We start from the raw sequence: 23,372 nt of genomic DNA on the forward strand, positions 1-23,372 counted from the left end.
TGTCCTGTCCTCTGCTAGATTTCCCGGAGTTTAGCATAGTGCCTGGTACGTAGTAGGCACTCAGTTACATATATGTATACATTGAATGAATGAATAAGTGGACATTTCACAGCCTTAGCCACAGTCTAGAACATCAGGCAATTCTGAAGAATCGAGAAAGAGGCTGATAATTCTGTTTCTGTCTCTGTCTCTTTCTCTCACACACACAGTCCTCTTCCTCCTGCATTCAGGTCACCCTCATCTCACGTGCAAAGCCCCCCCAGCCTTCCCTAAGTTGCTTCCCAAATTGGCTTCTCCGCCCCACACTCGCTCCTCTGTCCCCTTCCTCACAGATCTGCAAGGCCGGCAGTATCACAAAAATTACCCAGAATTTGGAGTCAGAGAGACCTGGTTCACATTTGAACTTCCCAGGCATATGACCTTGAATGCGCCACTCCCCTGTTCTGAGCCTCAGTTTCCTCGTCTGCCCGGTGGAGTAAAGTGAGACCACCATACATAAAGAGCACGTGGTCTCCATGAACACAAGTATGTGATTACTTCAGGCGGGGAAGGGCTTTGGGCCTCCCCTCCGGATGGCCCACAGCGGCCGCACCCTCTCAAGGCTGACCCAGCGGGCGCCACTCCTCTCGCAGCTGCTCCCCAGAGAGCGAGAACACTTCAAGGGCCGGTATTTTCCCCAGCGCAGCACAAAGCCCAATCACTGCAGGGCAGCCAGGAAGGGCTGTTAGCTTGATTGAGTCCTTTTTTCATCTCCACGTCAGCTGTTAGGCTAGTAGGCGGCTCTCGGCTCACACAGGAGCGGCTGCTCCTTTATTACCCAGTGCTGAAGCCGGATGGCTGGAGTCCTTAAGTTCTAGCAAGAATGTGGCACCACTGCATACCATCCCAGACAGCAAACTGAAACACCTCCTCTCCCTACTCGAAGACCAGTAAGAGCTCCTTGAGCAGGACTCAAGTCCGGAGGCTCTCCCTCCACATTGAAGGTTCCCTTACCCTGCCCCCCTGTATCCTGTCAGGGCCCTCCTTTCTGTCTGGGCAGAAGAAACCCCAGATGCACTGGGTTCGAGGAACGGTAACTGCTTCTGCCTTCTGTGGGAGGTAGTGTGAATCATTTCAGGGGGGCATGAATTCCTACATTGCCTCTTCGTAATAACTATATAACCAATGCTTCAGAGCAAGGCTTGCTTCTGAGTGTGTTCCATAAATTCGCTCGATTAATCCTCACAGCAAACCTAAGAAAAAGGCATCATCTGTATTCCCATTTTACAGCCCAGGTTATGGGGCACGGAGAGGGTTAAGTAACCTGCCCAAGGTCACACAGCTGCTGAATAGAGGGGCTGGGCTGGGACCTGAACTTAGACCTTCTGATGCCTTTAACCTCTTCGCAAAGGCCAAACCTGGTTGTTCTGGGAGGCCACGGTATGGGGAAAGAATGGACAACCATTTCCTCATTAAGACACAATGATGAAAGTTTGGAAATATGACGGGAACCCAAGCTTGGTGGGGGGCGGCATAGGAAAGTTTGGGAGATGTAGTTTCTTGGGGGAGGAGGGGGACTGGAAAACTGGAAAGGCAGGGAGTCTGAGCAGCATGGTTTATAAAACTCCTCCCTCACTCCCAAACCTCAGCAAAGTCTGCTGCGACCAGAAATGCCCCAGGCTGGGGATGGGGAAGAGGAATCTTAGAAATGAGGCTGTGTGTGTCAGGACACTCAGCTAGCCAGAGATAGAATGCCAACTCTCCGATTTCTTGTTTCGTGTAACGGAAAAGTCCAGGGTAGATTTCAGGCATAGCTGGATTCGGGGGCACAAATAATGTCATCGGTCCCTCCTTCTTGGTACTACTTTCCTCTAGGCTGGTTTCTTTCTCAGATGGCTTCAATTACATCCCACTGGCATAACAACTCAGTGGGAAAAGAGATCGTTTTCCCAAGTGGTTCCAGCAAAAGTCCCAGGGAAGATTCTTATTGGCTCAGCCTGGGCCACATGACTAGGTCACATGACTACCCCTGAACCAATGGCTGTGGTGATGGAGCAGAGTTTCACTCACTCAAACCACATAGGTGAAGAGCACGGAAGGAGGGGTTCCCCAGTGGGACACAGGAGGGGAGAATTTCCTTCCAGAAGGAGAGAGCGTGGGCAGGGAAGGCCATAGACGTGCCCTGTGGGAGCCACGAGGTGAGGAGGGGAAGAAGAGAATGAACGACAGAGTCCATCAGTGAGATTAGGCGGTTGCGGCGCCTCCGATCATCAAGACTCAAGCCCCTGCTGCCCACCCTCCACTGAAATTGCACAGAAATCTTGTCCAGGGCACTGGGCTGCCGGCGGAATGGGGAAGAAGAGAAGTGCCCAAAAAGCAAAGAACAGAGAGGTTGAATAACAACCTGCCTCAGTTTCCCTTTCTGTAAAATGGGGTAAAAAATAGCACCAACTTCACATGGTTGTGGAGATTGAAGTGATTAACAAACATGAAGGGTAATAAAAAATAATTAAATAACAACAACAACAAAGTAAACTGTCCTTCAAGCAAAAATAATAAATCTAGTCCTCTTCTTCCATGAAGCCTTCCTGGAATCCACAGTGCACTGAGACCCCCTGGAGCCCCATGGACCTAAGTCTGAGCCCCAGCTCTGCTCCTCTAGCTGTGTGATCCTGGGAAAGAGGATTTACCTCTCTGAACCAGTTTCCTTCTAGAAAATGTGGATAATTAAAAACTCTTCAGAGGGCTCAGGTAGATTCTGAACCATTGGCTGCAGTAAGATCTGCACCAGCTTTTTCTGCTCCCCACCCCTACTCAGGCTGTGGTCTCTCTGGGCTTGGGGTCCCCTCCCTGTCATCTCTCCGTGTCCTGTAGAAGCCTCATTCATAACATTGATAGGCTCAGATTGGGTTCTCACAGTTCAGAGCTGAGCCTCTACCCCTAAGAGGCTGTGTGACGTTGGCAAGTCACTTTGCCTCTCTGAGCCTGTTTCCTTGTGGTAATCCTTCTATCACAGGGAAGTTATGAGACTGGCAGTAGCCTCTACACAATGCCTGGAATAAGTAGCAATTCAGTTAATGGACATTCTCTGTTCCACTAACTGCCAATCCAAATGCCACCCCCTCCACGCAGTCTTCCCTGATCGCCCAGCTCCAGTGACCTCTCGGTCTCTCCTCTTGCCTGCACAGTGAGTAACTTGGAAGTTTAGGTCAGGCCACTAGTGCCTTTGGAGTCCCTAGGATTTTTCAAATCCTCTTTTGCCAGGATGTCGGTATAAACAGATACATAAAACCCTGAATCTGCTGTGTACCCAGCCCTGTGTCAGGCAAGCCTCTTTTTGCCCATCTATAGTGACATCTTGCCTTTAACAATGAAGTTCTCATTCAAGCAGGGTTTCGTGACCTGCAAGACAATTTGGAGTGGTACACACAGATGAACACTTTCTATCATAGTTGAGTACTTATTTTAACTAGGAATTTATTGCATTTGGCTACATATATCAGAAAACTCAAATAAAAGTGGCTTCCCCAAATAAGCTGTCTCTTTGTTACGAGACAGCTCCACCATGCCATCGAAATTCAGGCTCTTATCTAAAATTTTTCATTCTAATGGTCACCTATGGTTACAAGGAGGCTGCTCTACCTCCAGCATTGCATCTTAGCTCCAGGCAGAAAGAGGGGAAAGAGCAAAGGGCAAAAGATCTGCACCAGCTTTTTCTGCTCCCCACCCCTACTCTCCACGTTTTTTTTTTTTTTTTTAAGATTTATTCATTCATTTTAGAGAAAGAGAGAGTGTGAGCCGGGGAGGGGCAGAGAGAGAGAGAGAGAGAAAGACAAGCAGACTCCCTGCTGAGTGGGGAACCCAAAGCAGGGCTCAATCCCAGGACCCCGAGACCATGACCTGAGCTGAAACCAAGAACCAGACGCTCAACTGAATGAGCCACCTAGGTGCCCCTCTCCACTTTCTTTTTTTTTTTTTTTTAAGACTTTTTTATTTATTTGACAGAGACAGCCAGTGAGAGAGGGAACACAAGCAGGGGGAGTGGGAGAGGAAGAAGCAGGCTCATAGCGGAGGAGCCTGATGTGGGGCTCGATCCCATAACGCCGGGATCACGCCCTGAGCCGAAGGCAGACACTTAACGACTGCGCCACCCAGGCGCCCCCCCTCTCCACTTTCTAAAAAGCTGTCACAGAAGTGCCACCAATGACGTCCACTTACATCTCTTTGACCAGAACTGTGTCATGGGCAACCCCCTATTTGCAGGGGAAGCTGGAAAGGCAGAGTTTAAACTAGACACACTGCTGTCCTATACAAACTTACGGTTTTATTAGTGAAAAAGAAAAAGGAAAGGACAGAATGGATATTAGGAGGGCAACCTCTAGTGTGGATCACACACACCAAACCTATGATTTGCAGGAATTATCCGAGCAACAGTTCTTGGCTTGAGGGTGAGTCAAAAATCCCCTGGAGGATTTGTGAAAACACAGGCAGCTGAGCCCACCTTCGGAGCGTCTGACTCAGCAGGTCTGGGTGGGGCCCAAGAATCTGCATTTCTGATGAGCTCCCAAGTGATTCTGAGGTTGGTAGTCTGCCACCACACTTTGAGAACTGCTGACTTGCAGCACCACAAAGGCGGTACTTGAGTGAAAATGTGAATTTATTTTAAAAGGATAATCATTAGAACATAATGGCTTAGATATCAGTTAGGATCCCTATAAAAAAGAGGGCACCCTCAGGTGGGAAACCGAGAAAAGCTAACAAAGCGACTATTTGTAAAAGTATGGGCAGGGCCTGGTAAACCTATCCCCAACCCCCCACCCCCACCCTCCCACTGCCAAACAGCAAGGTGAGGAGCTGTTAAGGCACCTGAAGGGGGCATGGGTGAGTCGTTACTGGAACCTGAAGTGGGGCATGAGGAGAGGACCCCCATAAGAGCCTCCCAATAAGAGGGACACAGTCAATCTGAAGCAGGCAGACAGAGAGCTGGGGAATAAATACCCTGGCCTCTTTCTCCACCTGCCTCCTGCCTCCTGCCTCCAGTCGGTACCTCCCATTGGCTGGCTCCCCCCAAATGCCAGAAGGCTGAGGACCCCAGGGATACAGCCCACATGAGTCAGCTGGTATGGATCTGAATGGAAAAGGGGTGGAGAGCAGACCTAGAGAGGCAAACAGAAGATGTCCAGCACAGACAGAGAAAATACCATGACATCATGATATCCAGGAGCAAAAGAGTTTAGCCAACTCCCCCTGTAAAGTAAGCAACCCACCCAGCTCATTCATTTGTTCAATTATTCATTGAGCACCTGCTGTGTACCAGGCACTATGCCAGGAGCCAGGGATTTAGAGCTGAATTAATCATGACTCCTGCCCAGAGAGGATGCTGTGGGATGGGGTGCAAGACACTGTGGTGGCGGGGGGGCTCTCCCCTCTCATAACACCCCCACCTCAGAGCCCACCCAGCCAGACTCGCCGTGCCTTCTACTGATCTCATCAGCTTGTCACCGCGAGAATTCCAGTGTGATTTAAGCTTTCATTAAAGTTTAACTACAGGGGAAAGACTGCAAAAAAAAAAAAAAAAAAAAAATCACCTGCTCCATCACAAATCACAATGTTATTATGTGCTGAAATAGGGACTGCGGGAATATGCCAAGGGGATTTGGCTGGGATTAGGGACAAAATGAATTTAAACCGCTGGGTGCCCGCACGCCCCGTGATAACGCCCCGTAAACCTTTGTGCATATAGATTTATATCTGGCGAACTGTTGATTATGATTTTTCCCCCCAGGGCTGCAAACAAAACCCCAGCCCTCACCAGCCCCCGTGCTGCCACATCAGTCTTACACAAAATGTCTGTCTCCATGCTTGATAGCCAACAACAAAAATGATGGAGAATCTGATGAAGACGCGGATAATTGCTCTGGCTTCCTCCCGTGAATTTAAATAGCTTTCTTGAATTATTGCCATTGACACGATCAATAAAATTGAGCTATTGCTGTATCAGGCCTTTCGGCAAATACACAGAAAGCTATGCTCCTGGGGCTGACAGTTCAGCCACCCCGCTCCCCCGGCGGGCAGAGCAGGGGCCTGGGGACAGTTGATGGAGTGAGCACAGGGATGTGCCAGACTGGCCAGCAGCCGAAACAGGAGAAGCAGGTGCACTCCAGCCTTCTGCCTCCCAGCTGCCCTCCCTTTTTCTATATTCCTTTCCTGGAAACACCCATTAAATTCACCTGCCTGGCACCCCTTCCCTGTGCTTTGTACAGGGACAGCTGGCCAATGAGATAACCCAGCCCCCACTCTGGTAGTAGCCGGGCACCCTCTCCCCACCTCTCAGGAGACATGCTGCGTTTTGCCTGGGGCCTCCTGGACACCGCGTCTCCAATGAAACAAGGGACCCCAGTGCTGGCCTTTCCAACACCTCAAGACAAAAGACTAACTCCTCTGGTGAGATTGTCGATAAAGGACAACTCTGAAGACAGAAAAAAATTCTAGGTAAAACTCACATAAAATTAAGCACGGTAAAGTGCACAATTCCATGGCATTAGCTCACTCAGGGTGTGCAGCCGGCACCTCGGTCTCGTTCCAGGACACGTCTTCACCCCAAAGCGGACCTCATAGCTCCGAGCAGGCACTCCCATGGCCCGTCTCCCCGCCTGGCCCCCGATGCTCTGTGTTGTCACCATGGATTTGTCCCTTGTGCCCCCAGCATGGGCTGGTCGGGTCTGTGTGCTCAGAAGGAGGTCTAGAAATAAGTGCCCCAAAGAAATGAGCTTTGTGAGCCAGAGGATTCTCGCTCTCCCTCGGGCTATTCTTGGGTTAAGTGCTTGGAGGGCCACACACTGTAGAGGTTTCAACAGAGCCAGAGAGCTCCAGAGTCAGGCTGCTCTGAGTTCGGATCTCAGCGTCACTGATGCTCCAGCTGCGTGACCACGGACACTCGTCTCTTCACGGCTCCGAGCCTCCGCTCTCTCCTCCGCACCGTGGGAATGTGAGCTGTGCCTCTGGCCATGAGTGCGTCCATGGGCTGCCGTGAGGATGGTGTGGGGAAACACGGAAACGACAGCCCAGTGCAGGCCCATGGGGAGCACACCAGGTCAAATAATGTCCACCACTCCAAATCCATGTCCTCCCATGTGAGTGTGATCTTGTTCGGAAACAGGGTCTTTGCGGATGGTATCAGGTCAAGTTGAGATCCCACTGGGTTAGGGTGGGCCCTGAAGACCAATGACTGGTGAATCGGTCAGAAGACCACATGACCACACAGGGACCCAGAGAGAGGAAAGCCACTGACGCAGGCAAGGAGGCCGAGGATTGCTGTGATCACAAAGACAGCATGGTACTGGCACAAAAACAGACACATAGACCAATGGAACAAATAGAGAACCCAGAAATGGACCCTCGGCTCTTTGGGCAACTAATCTTTGATAAAGCAGGAAAAAACATCCGGTGGAAAAAAGACAGTCTCTTCAATAAATGGTGCTGGGAAAATTGGACAGCTACATGCAAAAGAATGAAACTTGACCACTATCTCACACCATACACAAAAATAAACTCCAAATGGATGAAAGACCCCGATATGAGACAGCAATCCATCAAAATTCTAGAGGAGAACATAGGCAGCAACCTCTATGACATCAGTCAAAGCAACCTTTTTCATGACACATCCCCAAAGGCAAGAGAAACAAAAGATAAAATGAACTTATGGGACTTCATCAAGATAAAAAGCTTCTGCACAGCCAAGGAAACAGTCAAAAAAACCAAGAGGCAGCCCACAGAATGGGAGAATATATTTGCAAATGATACTACAGATAAAAGACTGGTATCCAAGATCTACAAAGAACGTCTCAAACTCAATACACAAGAAACAAGCGAATCAAAAAATGGGCAGAAGATATGAACAGACACTTTTCCAATGAAGACATACAAATGGCTAACAGACACATGAAAAAATGTTCAAAATCATTAGCCATCAGGGAAATTCAAATCAAAACCACACTGAGATACCACCTTACACCAGTTAGAACGGCAAAAATTGACAAGGCAAGAGACAACAATTGTTGGAGAGGATGTGGAGAAAGGGGATCCTTCCTACATTGTTGGTGGGAATGCAAGTTGGTACAGCCACTCTGGAAAACAGTGTGGAGGTCCCTTAAAAAGTTAAAAATGGAGCTACCCTGTGATCCAGCCATTGCACTACTGGGTGTTTACCCCAAAGATACAGACGTAGTGAAGAGAATGGCCATATGCACCCCAATGTTCATAGCAGCAATGTCCACAATAGCTAAATCGTGGAAGGAGCCGAGATGCCCTTCAACAGATGACTGGATTAAGAAGTTGTGGTCCATATATACAATGGAATATTACTCAGCTATCAGAAAGAATGAATTCTCAACATTTGCTGCAACATGGACGGCACTGGAGGAGATAATGCTAAGCGAAATAAGTCAAGCAGAGAAGGACAACTATCATATGATTTCTCTCATCTATGGAACATAAGAACTAGGAAGATCGGTAGGGGAAGAAAGGGATAAAGAAAGGGGGGGTAATCAGAAGGGGGAATGAAACACGAGAGACTATGGACTATGAGAAACAAACTGAGGGCCTCAGAGGGGAGGGGGGTGGGGGAATGGGATAGACCGGTGATGGGTAGTAAGGAGGGCACGTATTGCATGGTGCACTGGGTGTTATACGCAACTAATGAATCATCGAGCTTTACATCGGAAACTGGGGATGTACTGTATGGTGACTAACATAATATAATAAAAAATCATTAATTAAAAAAAAAAAAAAAAAAGGAGGCCGAGGATTGCCGGCAGCCTCCAGAGGCCAGAGAGAAGCCAGGAGAGATTCTGCCCTGGGGCCTTCAGGGAGTGTGACCCTGCCACCCTGTGGGTTTCAGAGAACGGGGTGGGTTCAACACATGGGGGCCCTTGACAGTGGCGGGAGTCCTCCAGCTCCTCACCTCTGGGGGATGCTGAGGTTGCCCAGGAAGGCAGGCCGTCTGGGGGGACCCAAGCAGGGCTGAGGGAACGAGGGGACACCGGGCAGCCACCGGAAGAGCCAAAGTTCACCTCCAGCTGCCCAGGCCTCACAGGAGGGTAAGGTTAGGGTTAAGGAGGGGTATTGGTGGGCGAGAGCTGGGGGCAAAGTTAGGGCCAGTCCTAGGGTACATTGAGAGGAAGGGCTGGGGGGGAGAATTCTTGAGGAGAGAAAGCCTTCGGGGGTCTCCAAAAGTCAGCAGCCCATTGCAGAAGGAAAGGCGAGCAGCCGTTTGAGAGGCGCCCTCTCTACAATCAGGCCTCACCTTCCCGCGCTGGTGTCTGCAGCCCAGGGGGTGTCGTGCAGGGCAGGACCAGGCGGCTGATGAACCAGGTTCCCCGAGAGACATGCTGCCTCCGAATTGAGACTATCAGGGGAACCAGTGGAGCTCCCTTTCTGCCCAGCCACCCAGGAGGCAGGCTCTTCCTCCCTGAAAGGCTCCTTCCTAGAACAAAAGCTTCCTGGTTTCGTCCTCGCCAGTTTCCCTTCTCCCAGAGTTCGGGCCCTGGGAAGCCCTGTTCTAGAAACGCGCATTTTCCCAAGACAGCCTGGAGCAGAATGAGAGGCAAAGCGAAGGGGAGAAGGGGCCATCAACTTTCACACCAACACGGTCGGTGCTCATTTTGCTCGTTTCCACCTGCTAAAACCCAGGCAGAAAGGAAGCCCGGGAAGGCGGGACTATGCCGTCTGCACTTCGGAGGCTGGTTTGGGTTCTCCGTGCAGCAGACTGATGAAGACAGGGAGAGTTATGCGCCCCGACAGATCAAAAGATGCTGTCACGTCAAGGGGCTTCCAGAGGCTCATCCCTATGTTACACCGTCACCAGGGTTCCGGGCACCCCAAGGCTGGGTGACGAGCAGGCGGGGTCGGTAACCGCGTCCCGGCTGCGCGCACGCGCACCCCCCCCCCCCCCCGCATCCCCTTGGACGGCTCCGACTGTATAAATGTTATTGCAGATCTGCTCTCCGACCAGGGGAGACACCAGCCCAGCGACGCTCGAGGCCCGAAAGCTCTCAGAAGGACGCCGGGTCTGAATTTCTGAAGCCAAACCAAACACTGGCTCGAAAACGTTTTCTTATTATCTCATTCCCTGACTATGGAACAATCACCCCATTGAAAAGCCATGAGCCCGCCCAAGTTTTAAATTAAACCTCTTGAGTTTTCCCTCTGAGAGCAGATAAAATCCTTCCAGCTTATGTTTTGAGGAAAGAATGCGGGTGTGTGTGTGTGTGTGTGTGTGTGTGTGTGTGTGTGTGTGTATTTCCCCTAAAACTCATTTTCTTTTGTTGGATTCCTTGAAGCTCTGTTTAAATATTTCAGTTAAGGAAATAATTACGTCTGATGAATGTCGAAATTCCCTTCCAGGAGCAACTCCTCCATGCCGCCTGCATTCCAGAATGAAGTTCTTTCTGAAGAAAAGGTGAGCCACCCGGAGTGGCCTGGAAGGGCTTTGCTGAGCTGTGATGGGAGACATTGATTCCCCACCCGTCTGTTTAGTCACTGGGTGTCAACCAGAGACTCTGAAAATCTGCTGTGTCCAAAAAAAAAAAAAAAAAAAAAATGCTCCAGTTGCATGCTGGGAGGGAAATGCAGAGGCAGAGGAAGCCGGCCCTAGGAGGCCCACGTTGTACGTCTGGCCCCACCTCGAGCGGCGGAGCAAAGCAGGCCAATTCCCCCACCTCTCAGATGTCTTATCCCAAAAGGAAGGATAACAAGAAGAGCTCCTTTTGAGGAATTCCCATTAGCAAATGCATGGAAAGATGCTACCATGTTAGTCTTCATTCAACGAACATTTGCTGAGCACCTACTATGTGCCAGAGAACGTTCTAGGTAGTGGGAGACAGCGGGGAACAAGACAGGCAATAGCCCTGCCCTTATGCAGCTGATGTTCTAGAACGTGGGAGAACTCCTCTCTTTTAGACTCTAGGAGTCATTTCTGATTTTGTTGTGGAAGCTACACAGGGCTTTCTTTGGGGTCTGGTATACAGCAGGTGGCCAATACTTTTCTTTTTCTTTTTTTTTTCTAAATGACTGGTAAATAGCCAGACACCAGGAGGGAAGGGCCCAGCGGTAGCGTAAGGGCCAGGGAGGGCGGGTGGTGATTCTGGGTCTGGAGATGCGCACTATGCCTCCTAAGTCCTGGGGACCTCTGGGGCCCTGCAAAAGATGTTCAGCCCTGCTGCTCAGCCAGGACAGCTCTGACCACACCCCACCCCCGACAACAGTGGGCAAAGAGGCCGGGCTCCCCCACATGCGGCCTGTCCCATGCAGCCAGTGATGAAAAGCAAGCTTTCAAGCCGAACCACAACCTGGCAACAAGGGGGGCACCCAGCCGCTAACGTGCTCAGTGTGACCACCAAGGGACTTTACATACATTGCAATGCGTGCACAATGCTGACACACTGGGATATTTCACACACAGATCCAGATGTCTGGCTTCTCTTGAAACATCAGAAATTCTGCCCGACTGGGTCACATTCCTGCCTGGCCATTCAGGGTTGGGGCCTCTGCTCTCTGAGTCACCCCTCTCCCCTCCTTCATGTACCCCTGTGGCCCCTCTGGGCATCTGATCCCCCCTCTACACGGAGCGAGCAGGAATTCTGACCAGGATATAGGTGGCATTGTAAGTGAAAAGAAGCTTTCTCCATCCCTGTTGGTACAGGCTTAGGATGTGGTGGAGGGACCCCAAGTCTGGGAACCAGATAATCAGTCCTTCAAATCCTGTCTCGGCCACCCACTTGCTGTGTGATCCTGGGAAGGGCACTAACCTCTCCTAAACTTTAGTTTTCTTGTCTTAAAAATGTGGACATGTGTCCCACCAGGTAGTTTCGAGGACTGGCTGGACATAAAGGCAGTCAGGGGCCAGGACACAAGGAGTCGGCGAGGGGTTGAAACACAATTTACGGAGGTCAGACAAGCAATGTAAACAGGAGACGCAGCTTGGGTGTGGGCGATAGGGGCTGGTGGGGAGTGGGGCAAGGTGAACTGGAGCACACCGCCCTGTTTAAAGGCAAATTCCCACTAACTGTCCTCATGGAAGGACGTACACCCCAAGGTTACCGAATCTTCTGATTTGTTGTTTTTTTTTTAAAGATTTTATTTATTTATTTGACAGAGACAGCCAGCGAGAGAGGGAGCACAAGCAGGGGGAGTGGGAGAGGAAGAAGCAGGCTCCTAGCGGAGGAGCCTGATGTGGGGCTCGATCCCAGAGCACCGGGATCATGCCCTGAGCCGAAGGCAGACGCTTAACGACTGCACCACCCAGACACCCCTTCTGATTTGTTTTAAACAGAGGCCCCAAATCCAGATTTTCATGTGAAATCTCCTAACTTTAAAATGGTGCTGACTAGGGGCACCTGGGTGGCTCGGTCAGTTGACCGGCTGACTCTTGATTTTGGCTTGAGCCATGATCTCAGGGTCGTGGGATCAAGCCCCGTGTCTGGCTCCACGCTCAGTGAGGCGTCTGTTTGAGGATTTCTCTCCCTCTCCCTTTGCCTCTCCCCTCCACTTGTGCTTTCTCTCTCTCCAATAAATAAATATATTTTTTTAAATGGTGCCAATTAATTTGTTAAAAGTAATAAAGGTCTGTGCAAGGGCAGCTAAACACAGGGCAACTCTGGGTCACAATGCGGGGTTCCTCCTCTCGCCAACTTTGCAGCTGGGCGGGGGCTGGGTATCGGGAAATAATTTCACAATTCTCAATTAGCACCTGTGGTTGACTCTATGAACGGGAAGCACCCAGAGCCAGGAGAGCATATTCCAAGGAGAAACAGAGACTTCTCCGAGGAGAGGAGACTCAGGTCTCGGCTCCTGGCATGAAGGGGAGCAGGCAGGAGGCAGGGAATGGGCAGGCCCAACAGAGGCCCATCATGGAGACCTGGTCCATGCCATTGTCACATTGCTCACCCAAGTGGAGTAAGCAGCCCTTCTAGAGAACTCTGCCAGGCTCAGGAATCACCCACAAGATGCCAGAGAGTGGAGACCCGCCTCCCCACAGACTGACTGGACATTGGAGGTGGGGGACCCTCCTAGGGGGCCTCTCTGTGCCTGACCTCATCCGCCACGAGTCTTGGCTCCCAGGCCCTGCCCAACCCACTCTTTCCTGAAGGAGGGAACCTGGAAATGCACTTCAGATCTCGCTGCAGATGGCTTGCTATTTGGGGCGAGGCCTGGCACATTCAGAACAAATGGAGGTAGCAGGTGGGCGGGGCAACCTCAGCAGAGCATGCAGGGGGAGGGCAGACGGAGACCCACCTGCCTGGTTTCACTCCTCTCTGTGGGGCTGGGTCCAGCTTGGACCTTCCCCCCTTCCCTCCTCTCTTGCCACCACCTGTGCCAGTCTTAGAGAGAAGTGTGATGTGTCCGCAGGAAATTCTTCAGGGTCAAGCTCAAGGTCAAACCATGTGGCATGTGAGTACCTACCTCAGTGGCACTGGGGTTACAGCGAACAAGACACAAGGCTCCACTTTAACTGGAGGTGGGGCCATAGGGAGGCACCCCTAAATCCCTCACAACAACTATTCCACAGATGCCCAGAAACTCTTCTTTCAGACCCTCCACTGAGAACATGAACATCAAGGGCTCTGCATACAGTCAGCACTCAATAAATGCACACCCAAAGAAGGATTATCTGCCAAGGGACAGGATGAGTCTGTTTTCTGAGATCACAGTCCACAGCACGTGGAACGCGCACACTCTCAGCCAATCTCTCTCCAAAGACTGCTGGGAAGGAAAAATATTAATATGTCCAACCCTAATCAAATCTGGATAATTTCACTAGAAACCTTTCCATAATTTCATCAGCGTTAAAGGATTACAATAGCAACAAATTAAACCAACAGGCATGAATTTAGTTGCTCAAGAGGAAAATGTAGCTTGATTTAGAAACGGATGTTACAGTTTATTAACCAATCTAAATTAATTTGATTTTGAGCCACTGTTAAATATACATTAGGATGTATCACCCAATAGCATAGCTGGCGGGGGAAGAGAGGGGAGAGGAAGGAAAGTGAGCGAGGCTGACATGAGTTTGGCATGTTAATTCCACAGTATTGGGCTGGGTATTCAAAATTGAAGACGGGAGTACCAGTCAGGACTCCTGCTAACAAGAATTACAAACTCTATTTGAGTCAGCTGAAGCCAAAAGGGGATTTATGATCTCCGGATCTGAAAATTTCAGGGCTTGTGTAGCTAGCTTCAGGTACAGTGGGATCCAGGTCTCAAGGTCAATAGCAACTGGCCTTTCTTCTGTGTAGGCTTCACTCTCAAGCCAGGTCTTCATACCTGGAGGCAGGAGGACCACCAGCAGCTCCAGATCTTCATTTTATTGGCTTAACCACCTTGCAGAAAAAGAGCTCACCCCAAATCCCTGGTAAAGCTCTCATTGGCCTGGCCAAGGTCACGAACCACTCTGACGAGCCAACCTTGAGCCTCTTGTTCATCCTTGAGTTGGAGAGGAGAGGGGAATGGTCAGATCCACATGCAGCACATGGACTAAGACAGGAGGGGAGGCGGTTCCCCCAAAAAACAAAGGAGCTGTTGCCAGCTCTGAAGATGAAGGAGGGGCAATGGCCAAGGAATGCAGGCCTCCTCTAGAAGCTAAAAGATGCAAGGAACACAGGCCTCCAGAAGGACCCAGCCCTGATGATACCATGATTTTCATCCCGTGAGACTCGTTTCGGACTTCTGACCTCCAGAAGCGTATGAGCATACGTATTGCGTGAAGCCACTAAGTTTTGGCAATCTGTCCCAGCAGCAACAAGGATACACTCCCCTTGGGCATGAGGCGCCACGCTGTGCGGTGAGGGAGCCTTCAAGGAGAGCAGATGCTTTTACGTGGCAGCAATTTCAGATTTATGGGGATATCGATGCAAAATTAGCTCGCACGGCTACCCTGGAGTGTAAGGCAGGAGAGAATTCCCAGGCCTGCCTGCCTTCACAGACCAGGGCCCCCAGTGGCAAATACAGCATGTGTGCTGGCCTTGACCATGAGCCCTGTGGGTCTTGTACTGCGGGCCGTGATGGACTGACTGACAGCTCTGCTGCTGTGATCCAGGCCCACCCAGCATCCCCAGGGGCTCCCACCAATGGCCCAGCATGGAAGGGAAATGATGCCCCTGAGGGCGCGCTGAGGCCCTAGGACTCAAGATCAGCCTGAACAAAACTTCCCCGGGAGTGTGCGGAGTCCCTGCTACCCGACCCTCCCTCCAACCCTTGCTCCTCCACAGGTCAGGCCAGCATCTCAGCCCGAAGGCTCTCCTGCCTCCTCCTCCCCTTCCCCCCTCAGAGCTATTTCCCCCAGTCAACCTCTCGCACATCTAATCTCCCCTTGGAAACTTCTTCTTGGAGGACCCAGATTGACCTGGCACCACTGTGGGAATTAGAAAAAGAAGCTCCGCTGGGTGGATGCGTTATAACAGGCAGCAGACTCTTCTTCCGGGATGAAGAAGCATCTTCATGGGCACCCTGTGCAGTGCACAACATATACACTGTGCATGGCCAGGCTGCTACAGACCCCTTGGCTGTAAGGGGGATCTTGGAGAGGACACGAACGTAGGCAGTCCAAGAAGATCCCACATCACTACTCAGGGGACCAAGAGAAGCCAGGTGTCCACCATGCTGGGCCCTACACTCCTCCCCATCCACCCTGTGGGCTGTGTCCACCACAGGCAGCACAATATCCAAGTGCAGACATTTTCGGCAAGGACCTCTCTATTTGGCCTATACTTGGTTTTCTTGAACTTTGAATTACTATATGGTGTTCCTTACAAATGTAGATTTTAACTTCTCTTGAAGACTCAGCTGACCTGATCCCACAGGGTCCATGTCCATGTCCCCCACATGGGTACAGTCCAGGGGCCTCACAGTGACCATGCTCTCTGTCCAGGTCTGAGCTTCCCAGCAGGCCACCGTCCCCATTTCACTCTTCGCCTGCCAGGGTCCTGGGGCTCTGGGTGTGGTCCTACCAATTCGCTGTGTGACCTTGGCCCAGCTACTGCCCCTCTCTGAGTCCTATTCTCCCATTCTTGAAACTGCGGGGTAGGGGGTGGGGAAGGACAGGCTCCTCTCATCTTTGAGGGCCCTCCAGGCTGGATGCTCTGACAGACTCAGGAAGATGGAGAAGGAGATAAAGAGAAAATAGTTCTGCTTAATTGCCTCATTAAGCCCTCCTTGTTGGAAAGCCAGAATGGGAGCAGCTTCCTCTGTTTTACTGCGAGCTTGCGCCCTCCCCACTGAATTCTGCAGCTGAATGGGGGTGGGGTGGGGGTGGGGATGTGGAGAGGGGGGCTGGAGGTGGGGGAGGATCCTTGGGAGGGGCAGGCTTCCGGCCAGCCTCGGGCACAGAGCTGTGCACACCCCTATCAGGCTCTGACTTGGCAGCATGTACCAGAACCACGCCCACCCCCAGCAGCGGCGCAAACAAGACAGGGATTTGTATTTCTCCCATGGAACAACAATGGTGGTAAATGGTGGCCGTGGCGCTGGCCACGCGCAGGTGCGCAGAACTGTTGTAAGCGCGGTGCACAGACTTACTCATGTGAACCCCATGGCCTGCAGCGGACAGTGTCCTCCACAATTCTTGTCTGCCTCGAACCTGTGGATGGGACTCCTCTGGGTGCCTCATGTAAGTGCCACCATAGGGTAGCTATCCGTTTGTGACTGGCCTCTTGCACTCAGCATGCTATCCTCCGGGTCCATCCATGTGACAGCAGGTGTCAGACTCGCCTTCCTTTTCAAGGCTGAATACTACTCCACCAGACCGACAGACCACATTTTGTCTCTCCACATATTAGTTGACGGACACTTGGCTGGCTTCCCCTTTTAACTGTGGTGAGGAATGCCGCTATGAACATGGGTGTACAAACTCCAGACAGGTGTGTTTTTAAAATCGTAATTATAATGTCATTACCAACCTCAGGGCTGGATAATCTGTTTGCCCCTGACACCCACACCCCACTGGGCTCTCTGCACCAGGAGGCAGACCCAGGCACCCTCTGGTTTCTGGCTGGGCTTCCTGGTGGGAGGGAGCAGGAGACTGGAGGGGCAGGAGGAGAGAGAGGTCAGGTGTTCTTTCCTCTAGGCCCCTCTCATCTCATCCAGTTCTGGCAATGGCTCCATCTTCTTGGACCACAGCTTTTGCCAGCAGGCTCTGGTGCTCACTCCATGATTATAACACCATTTCTTCCCTCTGCCTTCTCAGAGCCAGGAGAAGAAACCAAACCTGCTATTGCCAACCCCTTTACCCTTCACTCTGCCCACCTCCGCGAAGAGTTCCTTCCCTGGATCATCCAAGGGAAACACTGTCTCCTGCTGGACCCAGAATGACACGACCTCTTTATTTGACAGATTTGGAAACTGACTCACAGAAAGTTTAAGTAAATTGCCCAAAGTTGCACCACTAGTGAATCGACTTGAACCCAGGCTGTCTGGTTCTAGAATCCACACTCTAAACCAGGGGTCAGCAAACTATAGCCCTCGGGCCAAATCTGGCCCACTGATTGTTTTTGTCAATAAAGTTTTATTGACACACACCCAGCCAGGCCCATTCATTTACATATTGTCTGTGGCTGTTTTCACACTATACTGGTAAAGTTAAGAAGTCGTAACCAAAACACAGTGTGGCCCACAAATCCAAAAATATTTACATCCGGCCCTTTACAGGAAAACCTTGCCAGCCTCTGCTCTTACTGAGTTATGCTGCCTTTGGGGGTGTGGATCCTTTAAGGCCTTGCTCAGAGATCAGGAATCATTAGTATTCTTTCTACTTTGACAAGCGAAAAGCAGCACTTTCACATGGGCTTGTAAAATCAAATGCCTACCTGGACCCAGCAGGTAACATAAAACGTTAATCGAGCTGAGCACAGAAAACAGCAGCTCATGCCAGATCAGTCATTCAACAAAGATTACCAGGCACTTCACTCTGCATCAGGCACTGGGTCCCACGAGAAGACAGGACTGAAGAGAAGGGACCCATCCCTGCCCTCTTGGAGCCGACGGTTGAAGGAGGAATGGTGGGTAGCCAGCCGCAGCGATGGGGAGCAACAGGACATGGTGGGGACTGTGGCGCGTGGGAGGACTCGGGCTCCTGGGTCACAGACAGTTCTTACTGGGTGAGGAAGCATACTGGAAGGGGAATGGAGGAAGGGTGGGGCTGGTGGAGAAGCAAAGGCTCTCCCAGAAATTCCCAGCCAGCTTCTGCTTACCTTTCATGAGCGAGGAGCTTATCACACGGCCACCCTTGCTGCCAGGACAACTGAAGGTGAATTTTTGACTTCCAGCTCCTGGTGGGGGAAAGCAAGACAGAGAGGGTTGGAATGGGTTATGCAAACAGATAACAGGGGCTGGGGTTGGGGAACTCTGCTCAGGATAATCTTTCCACTCCCCAGTGCATCCTCCTTTGGAAACCTGTGCTCTAAGGGCTCCCGAAGCTTGAGGCTTTTGGAAAACAAAAGCCAGAAAGTGACTTGAAGGCTATCTCTGTCATATCCCTTCCCTGAGGCAAAAGCCATAGACACGTCTTGCTCAAGATGGAGTATGGAGGGAAGAAAAAACAGAGGACTGTCCCCATTACCCCACCAAACCGAGACACCCAGCCTCCAGCTGGGACAGAATGGAGCCATTTTAACCAGGGCTGTGATGAGTCGGCAAAGGGCTTATTTACAAGGCTGGATGAAGAAATCAAATAAAAACCATATACATGGGGCGCCTGGGTGGCTCAGTTGGTTAAGCATCTGCCTTCAGCTCAGGTCATGATCCCAGGGTCCTGGGATTGAGTCCTGCGTCAGGCTCCCTGCTCAGTGGTGAGCCTGCTTCTCCCTCTCCCTCTGTCCCTCCCCCTTGTTTGTGCTCTCTTTCTCTCTCTGTCAAATAAATAAATAAATAAAATCTTAAAAAAAAAAAAAAGAAAAGCATATACCTCGTATGATTATAACCACGCTAAAAAGAAAAGTAGAAATTATATATAGATATAAGTCTAGAAGGGAGAATCCCCACATGTCAATAACACTGATTATCTTTGAATGGTGCAACTTGGGGTAAATCTTTTATTATTTCCACATTTCAATTTTCTCTTTTCTGTTTAATAGAATAAATACCTATTATTTTTATGCAGGAGTAAAAAAAATTCTTTCCTTTCTATTGGAAGATCCCTGAATTTGCTCCATATGCCCTGGGTAACTGAGCAAAATCCTAGAGTTAGAGCCAACCAAAGAACTTAGCGAAGAACCTTGTGGTGGGCAAAACGGGGTTGCCAGGATGGAATTCTGTGGCCATGGCCCCCAGGTCCCCACCTGAGCTCCAGGGCTAGAAGAGGCAGTGACTGGGTAATGGCCCAGGACCCTTCCTTGGGAAGTAAGCCTCCCACCCCCATAGCCCTGTGGCAGAGACTGCTCTAGCAGTCCCCCAGTATCTAATGGCCCCTCTTTCTTAGTAAGAGAAACCCTGACTTTTAGCTGGGCACACAGCTGGCAGGAATAGAGGACATTTTCCAGGCTCCCTTGCAGGTAGGTGTGGCCAAACCACTCAGCACTGGCCGCTGAGATCTAAGTGGAAGTGGTATGTTCAATGTCTGGGGAGCATCCTTAAAAGGAGGAGGAATGGTCAACTTCTGGCCTTCTTCCTATCTGCTGGCTGGAATTCAGATGAGATGGCTGGAGTGACAGCAGCCCTTTTAGACCACAAGAGGGAAGCCACGACTCCCTCCTGATTTTGTTTACCTCTGAGATGTAAATTCTATTTTTTTTTTTTAAGTCCCCATTACTGGGGTTCTCTGTCAAAGATTTTCCTAACTCATGATGGCAGGAAAGTGAGGAGTCACAGGTTTTCAAGGGAGGTTGGGATAGCCTCCTGGTGGCCTTGTTTTGGGTGAGAGGAGGTGACCTTTTTTGAGGGTGTTCCCAAAGCCTTAGCACTGATCATAGAGGTGGTGACAGAGGGACTCCACTATGCTTGAATATTTTGAACTCATGTGTACAGACAATGTGATTCAGATCCTTCTAACATGTCTGGTATTCCCCACTTGGGGAAAAATATTTCAAATAACAAACCAGACTCCAACAGTTATTACACCCTCCCTATTCCAAACTCACTTTCTCCATATCTTGGAAATAGCAAACTATTTCAAACACACAAAGGGTAAAGTTAATAATGTAACAGATTGTATATCTCCAACTGCTCGGATTAAACACGTATTAACATTTTGCCAAATTTGCTTCAGATCTCTCTTTTTACAGAAATGAAAGGTTGCACATCCAGCTAAAACCCTCCTCCTCCCACAAACACACACAGCATCCTCTACCCCTCCCTCCCGCCCAGCCTCCAAACCTGGAGTGGGCGGGCAACACTCCTGTGCGTGTCTTAATGCTTTCTCTTACACAGGACATCTCCATAAACAACAGACAGTCATAAAAACCACTTTCTTATTCTTGCTAAGTTCTTTCCTCTGAATATTTCCTCACACAGAGCTGAAGCCACACTTCACAAGAATTTATGTACAAATACCGGACCCATGGGGACTCTGTATGTCTTTGGGGAGATTTTTTCCCGCCAATATTGCCCAAAGACATATGTGCAATTTTATTTTTCTCCCATACGCATTACGATAAATATGTAACTATTCAAAAAAATTTTTTTAAAGCTGAACCGTGTGCCAGTGAAAATTCTGCGGTGCATGGCTAAAGGTACACTAGCAGTCAGGAACACGCTCAGTCCCATGAGGGCTGGCTTCTGCGACGCCACGCTCCTTGAAGGTCAGCCAAACCGGAGTGGTCCAGACACTTCTGATTGTACCCCGTGACAATAAAAATAAATGTTGAGCACCAACCCCCGTGATATGAATATTTCTTAACTTGTAAATTATGCACATGAACTTCTCTATTACTCAGCTGTTTTCTTGCAGCTCACCTGCTCTTGTGTTACTAGAATTCTCTTCCATCTGCCACTTCTCTGCAGGAAGGTTTTGAAGCTGCTTGTCCATTTTGAGAGGGTTCCTTTAGTTGATGCCAGATATCCTCATCCTTAAAGCTGTGAGCCTGGGCTCATACACATGACAGCGGTTAAAAGTACCAAGGGCACCAACCCCAGGTGCTCGTGAAAGAAAAGCAGACGAGCATTTCTTGAGTGTCTACTATGCCTCGGGCTCTGTTCCAAGAGCTTTATGCAGCCTATCTCATTTCATCTCCACAACACACCACATCCATTTACAGCGGAAGCTCAGAGAGGTTGAGAAACTTGGCCAAGGTCACACAGCTCTCAACGGGGAGGCAGGAACTCAACCTAGGCTGACCGGCTTTCAGCCCAGGCACCCCGCCAGGACCCTTCAGTCCTCCTGTGGGAAGAGGGTAGCTCGCTGTTTTCTCAGGCATGTTGGACAGGGATCATCACATGAGACCAGCTTACCCTTGGCCTGAGCATGAGCACCATAACGACCCAGACTTCAAATATCACTATGGAATCTTTATCTGCGGATTCAGTTCTAAATTGAACTATTAAGTAAAAAATTTAAGATAACCGAAGTTATCCTTAAAAGTCTCTTAAATCGCCCATAAGGTAAGCGGTGGACACCCCACAGGAAGTGCGACACATCCTGGGGCTCCCCTGCGCATGCGTCTCTGTCTATAACCCTTAGTTGCTGGGCGGTCCAATCGGCTGGCTTCCACCCGGGGTCAGCCAATGGGAGGTGCCCGTTGGAACTGGAGGGTGGGACGGAGGGTGCAGCCCGGGTATTTCTCCCGCTCTTTCTCCGGGCGTGGTTCCCTCTAACTCTGCATCCCCACTGCACCTCCAGCTCCTGCCGAAACGCTCCGCTGAAGCTCTAGTTCCCTTGGGGGACCCCCGCCCCTAGTTCTGGTACCACTACCTCCTCCATTCGTCCCTCTAGTCTCGCACTGGCAGTGGCGTCCTGCCTTTGCTGATCACCAGGCTGACTACCAGCTTCTCGGCCCCTCCATCACCTGTGCAACCAACTCCCCTCATTAAGTTCCTTTTGCTGAAACAGCTAGAGTGGTTTCTGTTTTCCCAATTGGACCCTAATTGGGCAGATACACATTGGAACAATGTTTGGGTACCATGTTACATCAAAAATAGGTAACTCCGGGTGGCAGTGCCAAGTGTGGGTGAGGCCGTGGAGCAGCCGGCCCTCCCGTGCGGTGCAGGTGGCAGTGAAAATTGGAACCATGACTTTGGAAAACTGTCAGTAGCTCCATGCCTAGTCTATGACTCAGCAATCCCACTTCCGGATATTCTCCCAAGAAAAACAAATGCAAACCTTCCTTAACAGACATAGCCAAGCACATCCTCAGCAGCTTTACCTGAAATAGCCAGAGAGGGGAAAGAGCCCAAACGTCCATCAGCACTAGGATGAAAAACAAACTGCGATCTAGTTAAGTAACTGAAAACCACAGAGACAACAAAGAACAAACTGCTGCCTTCTGTGAAACGTGAAGGGCTCTCTCTGACAGTGTTGCACAGATGAAGCCAGCTGCCGTTCAGGGACAGGTAGAAGGAACCTGTCGTGATAGGGGTCCCAGTAACAGTGGCTCCTGGAGGGTAAGGGGCAGGCTCTGCAGGGCATGGGAGTACCTTCTGGTTGGTTGAAATCTTCCCCATCTTGATCACGATGCTAATGACATTAGTGTAAATGTGTCAGAATCCATCAGGCTACACACTTATGATTCGTACATCTCACTGTGTACTGTTCCTCAATAACATATTTTAAAATTCTTACCTTGGGCTCCCTCAGCACGGCAGTGTGCTCCCCTTAAGATGGGCCCGAGAGGACCAGCACCACCTGTGGCAAGGGCGGAGGTGGGTCTGCGCTCCAGCCTTGCTCATTACACAGGATGGCCTGGCAGCTGCCCACGTGTGGAAATTCCTCTCTCCAACTACACAGCTGAATTAGCATGAATGAAGCGCACGTTAAGTCCACTCCACAACGTACAGGGGCCAAGCGCCTCAGCTGTCGGGAGCATGCCCTCGGGAGTGTGGCAGCCTTGGATTTATACTCCCGTTCTGCCGCTCATACGCCTCGTGACTGTGGGCAAGTCACTGAACAATCCCAGCCTCAGTTTCCCCTTCTGTGAAAGAGGTATCATCACAGCGCCTACATCCCAGACTTACAGTGAGAATTCTAAGAGAGCGTGTGCGTACAAGACCCGGCACACTTGCTCAGCACGTAGTACTCGTTCATTCATCACATATGTACTGAGCCCTACTACACGTCAGGAGCTAAACAGACACGGTGCTGGGCTCTTGACACTCACTTTCTAGAGGGGGGAGCCAGACAACGAGGAAGTAAGTGCCTTACAGCAGGTGTCAAGGTGGTAAGTTCTTGGGAGGCCAAAGAGGCAGGTGAGGGG

General features: G+C 50.5%; 1 long non-coding RNA gene across 1 annotated transcript in view; it reads right to left on the reverse strand.

The window, feature by feature from the left end:
- The window catches only part of LOC148107455 (uncharacterized), a 63,360-nt gene that overhangs the window by 23,196 nt on the left and 16,792 nt on the right, over positions 1 to 23,372 (reverse strand). The window contains exon 2 of the long non-coding RNA XR_015722341.1: positions 18,222 to 18,299. This is a non-coding gene — a long non-coding RNA (uncharacterized LOC148107455). The remainder of the gene's footprint in view (positions 1 to 18,221; positions 18,300 to 23,372) is intronic.

This window comes from Ursus americanus, chromosome 30 (assembly GCF_024610735.1).
Source record: "Ursus americanus isolate L20-20 chromosome 30, mUrsAme1.1.p, whole genome shotgun sequence".
Lineage (NCBI taxonomy): Eukaryota > Metazoa > Chordata > Mammalia > Carnivora > Ursidae > Ursus > Ursus americanus.